The sequence below is a fragment of the Malus sylvestris genome, chromosome 10 (genome assembly GCF_916048215.2).
Source record: "Malus sylvestris chromosome 10, drMalSylv7.2, whole genome shotgun sequence".
Lineage (NCBI taxonomy): Eukaryota > Viridiplantae > Streptophyta > Magnoliopsida > Rosales > Rosaceae > Malus > Malus sylvestris.
In genome coordinates, this window is record NC_062269.1 from 1,073,653 (window position 1) to 1,085,312 (window position 11,660).

Below are 11,660 nucleotides of genomic sequence, written 5' to 3' on the forward strand. Positions count from 1 at the left end.
AAATTGCATCTGCTATGCTTTAAAATAATTTGTTGTAAAAAATAAAGTAGATGAGCATTTGATTAACTGTACTTTAAAAGTGTTGTACATGTGTAAAGCAGTGTAAAAGCGCTTGGTAAATTTTAATGTAAAAGTGATATAATTGCATACAATGACAAGATAATAGCAAAAGAGGGTGCAACGAAAGTAGTGGTGGGGACAGTGGTGGTGGTGGTGGTTGCAGTGGTGATGATGGTAGCAGCAATGGTGGAGGTATGGTGGTCTCCAGTAGAAAAAAAAAAAAAACCATTTGCGCAACAAAACTTTATGTGACAAAGAGCAATTCGTCGTGCAAAAGTAGTTCTCACAACGAACAAAGGAATCCGTCGCACATGTTCATCAGACAAAATGTAATGGGCCAAACTCTTTGCGCGACGTATGTGTTCACTACGCAATAACTGTTTGCGATGACGAAAAAGGGCCTTCGTCGTGGAAAGGTTCACAGAAAAACGTCCGGAAACCTATATTTTGGCGCCAATAAACATATACGACGTGTATGCCATTGTGCGACGAAGATCCAACATTTACTAGACGATCAGTTTGTTTAGTCAGAATATTGAATGCCATATCTACTACATGTATCGTCACGCAAAGAAGCCAAATTTCATTCCCTTAAGTTCTGTGCATCAGGATCACTTTTGGTGCATCAACTTATGCGAGACAAAGTGCTTTCGTTCCCCTAAGTTATGTGCGACATCTTATGTTTCGTCACGCAAGTTCATTATTGCGTGACGAAGGAATTGTTTTGGTAACGTAAAGTCTGTTTTCATGACCTTTGAGCGACGAAGGATGTGCGACGAATTTGTCATCGCTTAAACTCCAGTGCGACACTAGTAAGCTTTACGCGGCGAATTGTCCTTCGTCGCAAAAAAGTGTTAAATGTAGTAGTGGGTGGTGCTAATGGTGGGATATGGTGTTTAGGGTGTAGAGGTAACAGTGGGGGTAGGGGTGGTGGTAGCGCCAGTGGTGGCGGTTGTGGTTGTGGTAGCAGTGGCAGTGGTGCCGATTATGGTTATGGTAGTGGTGCTAGTGGTGTCAATGAAGGTGGTGACAATAGTGGTAGTGGTTGTTGTGGTGGCAGTGGTGGTGGTGACAGTGGTGGTGATGGCAGTAATGTCGTCCACTACTACAAAAGTGGTTTATTGTGTTGGCGGTTGGTGTAGGTTTTATATAAAATAGTGGCGAATGAGACATTTTCGACAGCCACTTTACATGGTGTCGAGATTACTGTCGATTATAACCGACATAGACTGTTAATGTCTCTTATAACTGACATAGTTTTTAATCTTTTTAAATGTTGGTGTCGTATAAAAAAAATCGTGTCGCTTTCAACCGACATAAAGTTAATGTCAGTTAAAAAGAGAATCATGTCATTTCTACCTAACAGTAATAATTATTTTTAAATATTTTAAAACTTCCTATCGATTGTAGTCGACATGTTGGTGTTCTTTATATGTCATGCCCTATGTCTTCTTCTTCCTCTCTCATATCTTTCTTATTTGTTCTTCTTCATCTTCATTTATTCCTTCTTCACAGTAAGTTTTTCTTGCTTATAGTATTTTTATTTTCTCCTCTTATGTTTAATTTTTGTTTACAATTTAATTTTGTAGGGATTTTATTTGAGTTGGTTGAGTACATAAAGAATTGATTAGACTATGTTTCAATTCGTGCATGGTGACATTTTTATTATAAAATTATATTTTTGTTTTTTTATTGCGTATTTTATATAATTTAAATTTTATTTATTAAAATATTAAAACGTTACATGGGATGCACACAAAAAAAAACAATGGGTGATTTTTTTTTCTTTGGGTTAAACTTTTTTTTTAAGCTAGTTTCCTGTGGCTTTTAGCCAACGACATTGGTCATCTGTGTTTGATAATTTGAAATATTTAGGCGTGAATTTTCCCACTTGTTTGGCACGCGGAAATGGATTGCGAAAAGGAATGTCAGAGGTGGTGTCGATTGTAGCCAACGAGACAATGAATAGGGAAGAGTGATGTCAGGTGTGTCAGATGTGACGTCGATTATAGCTGATGGGACAGTGACTTGGGAAGAGGGATGTGAGTCAAAGGTGATGTTGGTTGTAGCCTACGGGAGAATGGATTGGGAAGAGGGATGTCAGGTGTGTCAGATGTCATGTTGGTTTTTAGCGACACCAAGTTCAATTGAATCGACGTCAGGTACATTTACTAGCGGTATTAACCAACGCCATGTTTTCACCCATAATAAAACTCCTTTCTTCCCCCATTTCATTTGTGCACCCCTTTTCCTCCGCGTTTGACTCCTTCTTCCCCTGCTTATTTTTCTTCAGTTCTCTCTTTCTCCTTCTCCTTTCAGTAGCTTTTGCCACGGATGAGCATATCGAAGATCAACATTCTGAGGAACACCAATTCGAAGAGGAAGAGTTCGAAACAGGTTCATTTTTAAATTATTATTATTATTATTATCTTCAGTTTGTGTTTTATATTTTGACTAATATTATGCTTAAATTGAGTTGTGGAATAGAATAAAGGTGTGTGTGTATATATATATAATGACTACAATAGTAATTAATTAGCTTGAATTTTTTTATGAATTTAGGGAAGTGTTATTTTTCAAGAAGAAGATTTAGTGAAAATGCCTCTGATCCGCCATGACACTTCAGATTGCAGAGCATGCACACAAAGAATATAGAAATAGATTAAAAATATACATATTATAATAGAAGAGCAGAGTAGGAGCACTACAACCCTCCTCCTAATGTGGATTATACACAGTGGGCGGAGTTGGTGAAATACTGGGATAAAGAAAGAACTAAAGTAAACCTTTTATGATTTATTTTGTAATTCTTTTATATTTGTATAATAAATTCTCTTATTTTTCAGGACATTGCCGAAAGGAATAAGCATAATCGGGAAATGAAAACAATGAACCATACAACTAGTTCAAAAACATTTGTAAGAGTGCGGGAAGAATATGTATGGGTTGTACATTTTTAATAAATGTAGTTAATTTTAAATTAAATATATAATTGTTAGAAATTTCATTTTTAATGTGAAGTATGCTTAAAATTGTTTGTTTGTTTGTTAGAAATTTTTTTTTTATTTATTTATTGACAATTTCATTTTATTTGTTTGTTATTACTTATTAATTTTTCAGTTTGTTTAAGTTTCTATCTTTGTTTTCTCAAACAATTCTAGCCAGTGCTCATCGTATTTTTCTTCTTTTTGTTTCTACTATTCTGCTCGAGTGAGATTTTCTTTGTGTTGTTGCAGTAGACTATTGATAGGAAGAGTGGACTTGTGCCGTAAGCCAGCAAGAGAGAAAAAAAATAGGATAACTGAATTAATTATTATTAATTAAAAACCGAGACAGATTTTTTTATATTTATATTATTAATGGTTTGTGGTGTCGCTTATGGGTGACAGTATAGTTGTTATTTTATTTCTCGAATTATTAGGTGGTGTCGGTTAGGACTGACACTAGTCTGCTCCATCCGACAGTCTTTCTCAGTACTTAATGCTTAATGTCACCTGTATCCGACTTGAGCATCAATGTCACTTTTATCTGACACTACTATCCTTTTTTATTTTATATTGCTTTCCTTCTTCGTGGTGGATTAAGGAGACTAACCGACATCAAAAGCCTTTTCGTGACGCTAACAATAGTGTCGGTTCTTTTAACCGACATTGCATGAGTTTATGTTGGATTTTTACCTAATATTCGACATAAATTATGTTTTCTTGTCGGTTTTTGGACCACCAATTATAGGTAATTTTGTAGTAGTGGTCTTTGAACAAAGTTTATTTTATTTTATTTTATTTTTATTAAAGCCTGATGACAGATTAGATTTCAACTTTTTCCCTTTATTAAACATTATTCATGTAAATAAGTATTAAAGGTACATTATTGTAAGTGGTAGATAACCGTAGTAGCACTAGTAGAAAAAACACTTTGCACGACGTAGGTACCTTCGTCGCGCAAAGTAAAAAATCGTTGCCTAAAGGTTTGCGCGACGCAACATTCGTCGCGCGCTAACCGTCACGCCAAGGCAGTGACGCTAGACTTTGCGCGACGTACAAGCAACATGCGTCGCGCAAAGTGGCTTTGCGCGACGTATATCGTGCGTCGCGCAAAGTGGCTTTGCGCGACGCATGCTACGTCGCGCAAAGCCACTTTGTGCGACGTACGTCCTGCGTCGTGCAAAGCCCGTTTGTTCGTCGCGCAAACCCCTTTTTTTTGGTCAAAAATAATATTTTTTTTAAATTTTTGATAAATATTATAATTAAAGTTTGAAGAATAATTAGTTAACCAAGCAAAATTATTTAATTATATTTTAATTATAAAATATATAAAAATGTACATACAAGATGTTCGAACAAAAAAGAAAAAACTACAAGTGAACTAATTTTAATACATCAGGCTACTAGGTATTGGCACGACAAGATGGCTCTGAGGTCGAAGGTGGAGCAAGATGAGGTGGTGGTAGCGAGATTTAGAGGCCGGACATCTGTATGTCTTGTACAAGGTCTCTCACCGTCCCAGCATAGTTCCTCATCTCCTCGTCCTAGGCCCTCAGCTGCGCCCTCATCCGCTCTTCCTAGATCGCAAGCTGACCCTTTAGGGTTGTCACTTCCTCCTTCAATGCATCAACCTCTGCACATATACGTGTTTAGGCATATAACACCACATCCTGAGGCATTCATTGCAAAGAGATATATATGGTTAACAAGTACTATTATAGGACACAAAATAAATCCCATATTATATGATGAGTGAGAGAAAATGGGAGGAGGAGGAGCAAATCTGCTGTGGAGAATTTATACCTTTTCACAAAATAAAAACCCACGTCTATCGCTTTCAACTGATTAAAAAAAGATCAAAACCCTTCAACCAGAAACTGCAAAAGAAGAAAAAAACCAAATTAATAAAAACCAAACTAAACCAAATTCATAGCTTCATTTTCACATTTTAATTTGTACAAGAAGAACACCTCCATGTTCATACACAAAACACACATACAGATGAACAAAATTGCAAAACTTTGTGAGAAGACCGAATGAGTCTGCGTGTATATACTGCAAGATGACATTCTGTTCTTTCAATATTTTATAGTGCACATAGAACAATGTATAAGCAAAGATGGCATTCTTACATCCTTCTAATTACAATTCATCATTTGATCAGATGTCTATTTGGTGTTTAGAGCAAGTGCAGAATTTTAAGAAATGCATTCGAGTCCTTCTGTAGCTATCATTTTCTCCATTGCTTCTCCTTAACAGAAATTATCACAAAAAAATAACTGAAAAGTTAAACCAAGCCATAAACATGTCAACGAATTTCATATCAGTCCATATACTCTGCTTCTCCAACAGATTTCATAATAACATAAAAGTTGATCCATCACTTCATAAATTAATAACACTTATCATTCGTCAAAACTGAAAAGATGCAAAACAATTTCATCATGGTCTTTCTATAAATGCCAACAAAGTGGGATCTACTTTATCTTTACACAATAAATTAACAATCAATTCCGTACTAATGTAAGTAACCTACACTATGGATTGTCTATATTGTAAAATTGAAACTTGGCACAACTTGAGGGCCAGGTGAGCTAATCAACCGGCAGTAGAGCTATCTCAAAAATACCATGCTGTAAGACATATTACAGATTCCTGTTTTCCGAATTGACAAATTTGGAATTGAGAAACACCAAGTGAGGTTTGGAAAAGCATCAAACAAAGCATAGAGCTATCTCCACGGCCCAATACTAGGAAGGTTTGCATTAGAATGTATCAGATTATACAGCTACTGATGAGAAAGATTTACCTTCCAAACTGCGTCTCTCTTTGCAGTTCCAACCAAGTATGGATGATGAGCACAGAACAAAACTCGTGTCGCTGCACTTGGAGCTGCAGGTAGAGCTACTGATGATATGACAAGTAAAGCCTTCACTGAAACCTCAACCAAAGGGAGGAATGGTACTTGAGTGTCCAATGAATTATCTGTTTCACTATAACACATAGAAAATTAAATCCCCGCCACCATATCAGAGAGAATATGAGAAACAATGTGCAGAGATGGGTACTTAAATGTACAAATCAATACACTTAAACCACCACAAACACTTGTATTTAATATTGTTATTAATAGTATATTTAAATATGATGGAAAGGAAGAACCAACAGCATCAACTAAAGCTACAGAACCATAAGAAGAACAAACCGAACTTAACAATGATGGTCAAGGTTCAAGATGCTTATTCTGCCTGCACCCACCCCAATGGGAAGAATTAAAAAGGATAAGTGGCGTATATAAAAAAGAGTTGCACCTTAACTTTGATCATGCCAAGTGGAGCATTACACATTTCTTGCAGTGTGTTGATCATGCCAATCCTCTGAGCCTGTTTAAATGGAAATGTTAATTAAAGATAACACAAGCAGAAGCCGCTTAACAGTGTGCTCAAATAAGGAAATGTAAAGGAAATATAGTGAGGACTTGTCTTTTCCCTAATTTGAATATTACTCTGACTGAGGAAGATATGGACTTACCTCCTAACCCCACTATTTGTTCCTAATTAGTCCCTTCCTTACCCATACACCTACAGAAACTTCCACCAATTTTTTAAAAAGTCCCTTCCTTACCCATACACCTACAGAAGAAAAAGAAGAAACTAAAAAATCCCTTCCACGGCCCAATACCCGATTCGACTGGTTGTCGTGAAACCCAGCCGCGGACGAGCTCGGAGAGGCAAGGGGAGTCGTAGTCGCCGGAGTGCTTGCTTCCTTTGCTGGCGTCACTAGGTCCGGAGCTGTATCCTCCTACGAGTCTATCTTTCACCCGGTCGTCGAGCGGGTAAGTGACCCGTTTCGATCTCGTTCTAACAAAACCAGTCATTGATGATCAAACAGTTTCTTCAGTAAATCGAGGGAAAGAAAGAGAGGGAGATTTTGGGTCTGCGGGGAAAGGTTCAAGATTGGGTTCGAAAGAAGGGGAAAGAATGAGGGAAAGAAAGAAAGGGAGATTTGGGGTCTACGGGGAAAGAAGGAGGGTTCAAGATTGGGTTCGAAAGAAGGGGAAAGAAGGAGGGAGGGTTCAGATTTATCACAACTCAGAAATAAAGAGGGAAAGAAAGAGGGAGGGTTCAGGTTTGGGGAGAGAGAGACCGAGTGAGCGAAAGGGAGAGAGAGGGTGATTCACCTGCGTGAGAAGATGAGGGAGACCGAGTGAGAAGAAAGGGTTCAGTGAGAAGAGAGAGTTCGGGAGACCGAGTGAGAAGCGAGAGTTCGGGTTTATCACAGATAGCGAAAATTTAAACAAAGCGCCTATTTTTAAGAAGTGCACCGCCAAAATTATCACACATTGCGCGACGCAGGTTTACTTTTCGACGTCGCGCAAAGGGTTTTTGCGCGACAAGTACATGTGGCGTCGTGCAAGGTTTTTTTTTATTTTTTTTTATAAATACTATAAAATGTACTGGAAATGTAATTTTACTGCCTTCCAATTCAATTTTTTTTACATAAAACGCACAATAATATATTTTTATAACAATTGCAATAAATTTAAAGCTACTTAATAAATATACATGTTTTTCAATTTCTTAAGTGTTATACGTACAAAATAAATAAATTTAAATTTACTTAATATATATATACACACATACTATTGAAATTGATGAGATACGCATTGTACGAAACTAATTTGAACGATCAAACCGTCAAACTTGTTTGTATATACTTCGAGATCGCATACACCCAAAATTGCAAAAAAAACAACATTCAGAGATTAAGTAACAGGACAAAACTTTGCGACGGTTATAAACGAAAAATCACGATTTAACGGTAGTTTTAACTCTGATTTTAATGATTTTTTACAGCTACACTCCTTGATCCTATATGAATACAATGAACTAATTCAATCGTCAATTTAGAATATTTACACAAGTGGATACCACAAAATCTTTATGTTATACTTAATGAAAGTATAAATAAACTCTAAGTGTTAGTGAATCTATCGTTTTGATGGGATACGCATTCTACGAAACTAATTTCAACAATCAACCCGTCAAACTTGTTTGTATATGCATCGAGATCACATACGCAAAAAATCGAAAAAAACAAACATTCAAAGGTCGAGTAACGGGACAAAACTTTTCGACGGTTATAAACCAAAAATCACGATTTAACGGTAGTTTTAACTCCGATTTTGATTATTTTTTATAGCTATAGTACTTGATCCTATATAATACAATGAACTAATTCGATCGTCAATTTAAAATATTTACACTAGTGGATACCACAAAATCTTTATATTATACTTAATGAAAATATAAATAAACTTTTAAGTGTTAGTGAATCTATCGTTTTGATGGGATACGCATTCTACGAAACTAATTTCAACAATCAACCCGTCAAACTTGTTTGTATATGCTTCGAGATCGCATACGCAAAAAATCGCAAAAAACAAATATTCAGAGGTTGAGTAACGAGACAAAACTTTTCGACGGTTATAAACGAAAAATCACAATTTAACGGTAATTTTAACTCTAATTTTGATGATTTTTTTACAGCTACACTCCTGAATCCTATATGAATACAATGAACTAATTCGATCGTCAATTTAAAATATTTACACAAGTGGATACCACAAAATCTTATGATATACTTAATGAAAGTACAAATAAATTCCAGTGCTAGTGAATCTATTATTTTGATGGGATACGCATTGTAGGAAACTAGTTTCAACGATCAAACCGTCAAACTTGTTTGCATATGCTTCGAGATCACATATGTCAAAAATCGCAAAAAACAAACATTCAGAGATTATGTAATGGGACAAACCTTTTCAAAGGCTATAAACGAAAAAATCATGATTTAACGGTAGTTTTAACTCCGATTTTGATAATTTTTTATACCTACACTCTTTAAATCTATATGAATACAATGAACTAATTCGATCGTCAATTTAAAACATTTACACAAGTGGATACCACAAAAAGAAAAAGGCAATGCAAGAACTCCAAAAAAAAAAAAAAAAAAAACAGAAGACTTTGCGCGACGTAGGTACCACTGCGTCGCGCAAAACTGCTTTGCGCGACGCAATTGTACCTACGTCGCGCAAAGTCTTCTGTTTTTTTTTTTTTTTTTTTTTTGGCCCTTTTGCTTATAAGTACAAAATAAATAAATGAAAATATACTTAGTAAATACATATACCATTGATTTTGATGGGAAACATATTGTACGAAACTAGTTTGAACGATCCAACCGTCAAACTTGTTTGTATATGCTTCGAGATCGCATATGCCAAAATTCACAAAAAAAAAATTTCAGAGATCAAGTAACGGGACAAAACTTTTCGACGGTTATAAACGAAAAATCACGATTTAACGGTTATTTTTAACTCTAATTTTGAGGATTTTTTACAGCTACACTCTTTAACCCTATATGAATACAATGAACTAATTCGATCGTCAATTTAAAATATTTACACAAGTGGATAACACAAAATCTTATGTTATACTTAATGAAAGTATAAATAAACTCCCAAGTGTTAGTGAATCTATTGTTTTGATGAGATACGCATTCTACGAAACTAGTTTCAACGATCCAACCGTCAAACTTGTTTGCATATGCTTCGAGATCGCATACGCCAAAAATCGCAAAAAACAAACATGCAGAGATAATGTAACGGGACAAAACTTTTCGACGGTTTAAACGAAAAATCACGATTTAACGGTAGTTTTAACCCCGATTTTGATGATTTTTTACGGCTACACTCCTTGACCCTATATGAATACAATGAACTAATTTGATCTTCAATTTAATATATTTACTCTAGTGGACACCACAAAATTTTATGTTATACTTAATGAAAGTATAAATAAACTTTAAATGTTAGCGAATCTATGGTTTTGATGAGATACGCATTTTACGAAACTAATTTCAACGATCCAACCGTCAAACATGTTTGTATATGCTTCGAAATCGCATACGCCAAAAATCGAAAAAAACAAACATTCAAAGACTAAGTACGGGACAAACTTTTTCGACGGCTATAAACGAAAAATCACGATTTAACGGTTATTTTAACTCCAATTTTGATGATTTTTTACAGCTACACTCTTTAAACCTATATGAATACAATGAACTAATTCGATCGTCAATTTAAAATATTTACACAAGTGGATACCACAAAAGAAAAAGGCAATGAAAGAACCCCAAAAGAAAAGCAAAAAAAAAACAAAAACACTTTGCGCGACGTAGGTGTACTTGCGTTGCGCAAAACCGCTTTGCGCGACGTATGTGCACCTACGTCGCGCAAAGTTAGGAAAAAATTTAGAAAAAAATGTAAAACAGTGTAGGTTTGGCGCCAAAACTTTGCGCGACGAAGGACGACGTCGCGCAAAACTGTTTTGCGCGACGTAAGTGCACCTACGTCGCGCAAAGCAGTTCTGAGCGACGTCGGCCTTCGTCGCGCAAACTGCAGTTGCGCAAAGACCATGTGCGCGACGTGTTGTGTTTGGCGTCGCGCAAACAGACTTTGCGCAACGAAATTTGCTGCGTCGCGCAAGATTCCGTCGCGCAAACATGTTTTTCTACTAGTGTAGTTAGGGCCTTCTTTTTCAACAAACTATGTTTTGAGTTCAAACCCCTCCCCTCTTTTTAGTATAGTTTAAAGTATGCATATCATTTGTATTGAAAAAATATATATTACTCCGAGTGCATTATGTGCATGCGTGTATAATCATAATAATGAACCTAATGAAAAGGAAAGAAATCTGAAACTTGCAACAAAAAAAACTTTTATACAAAATATTATATGGCACCCGGTGGGCTCATATAAACAACAAATAAGGACGTTGTCTTAAAAGATATGGAGAAAGATGAAAATGGCTCATGGCGACATTCCAACATTCATATAAGCAAAAAAAAATTCCTTAAAGAGTGCCACATCACAAAATCAAAGTTAATTTTGATAGTAGAACTGACTGTCCCTTCAATGGTACTGAAACATTTTCTAACATTGAAAGTTGTTTTGCCAACTTTAAAAGACAAGGATCAAACATTTAGTGGTCCTATTCAACTGAGTGTGAAGTATAGTTAACCCTAAATTTTATCCTGGAGTTTACTAAAACTGTTGATTGCTAAATCCGTATCAAAATTTGGTTCCCAATTTTTTTGAAATTGCTTAGTAGTTTTAGCCTTTAGGTCAGAAGTCTAACAAACTTTACTTTTGCTACTTAGTAATACAGTCTAATGGTATTCATCTTCACTTGTAAGTGAGAGATCTTAAGTTTGATTGTCGTCAAATGCGAGTTTGAACTATTGCTAGTTCATCGTGAAGCTAAGCCCACCCCCTCCCACTTAGGGTATATAATATCACCCACCCCTCCCACTTAGGGTAATTAATATCGTTTGTTCAAACAAAAAATAATTAATTTGAGGTCCCAATTTATTAGTTTTAGATGCCAAATTTTTGAAGCTGCTTACTGGTGTTTTATGTTTTATTAGTTTTAGGTCAAAAGTCAATAATTAACTCGACTTTTTTTCATAGCCAATTTACCCCATTTTTCTCATTGATAGAAAATAAACTTACGCACAGGTTGTTTTTCAATGTGAAAATTACGAATCGGAACC

At 35.7% G+C, this 11,660-nt stretch overlaps 1 long non-coding RNA gene across 2 annotated transcripts; it reads right to left on the minus strand.

Moving 5' to 3' along the window:
- Window positions 1–4,342: 4,342 nt before the first annotated feature.
- Window positions 4,343–7,335, minus strand: LOC126585116 (uncharacterized). 2 transcript variants are annotated; one of them, XR_007610317.1, is made up of 5 exons: window positions 6,576–7,335; window positions 6,356–6,427; window positions 5,854–6,037; window positions 4,848–4,921; window positions 4,343–4,714 (listed from the first exon to the last, which is right to left on the minus strand). It is a non-coding gene; the product is annotated as an uncharacterized LOC126585116 (long non-coding RNA). The 2 variants fall into 2 exon arrangements; XR_007610316.1 differs by having other exon boundaries at window positions 6,356–7,332.
- Between the last annotated feature and the right edge of the window lie 4,325 nt (window positions 7,336–11,660).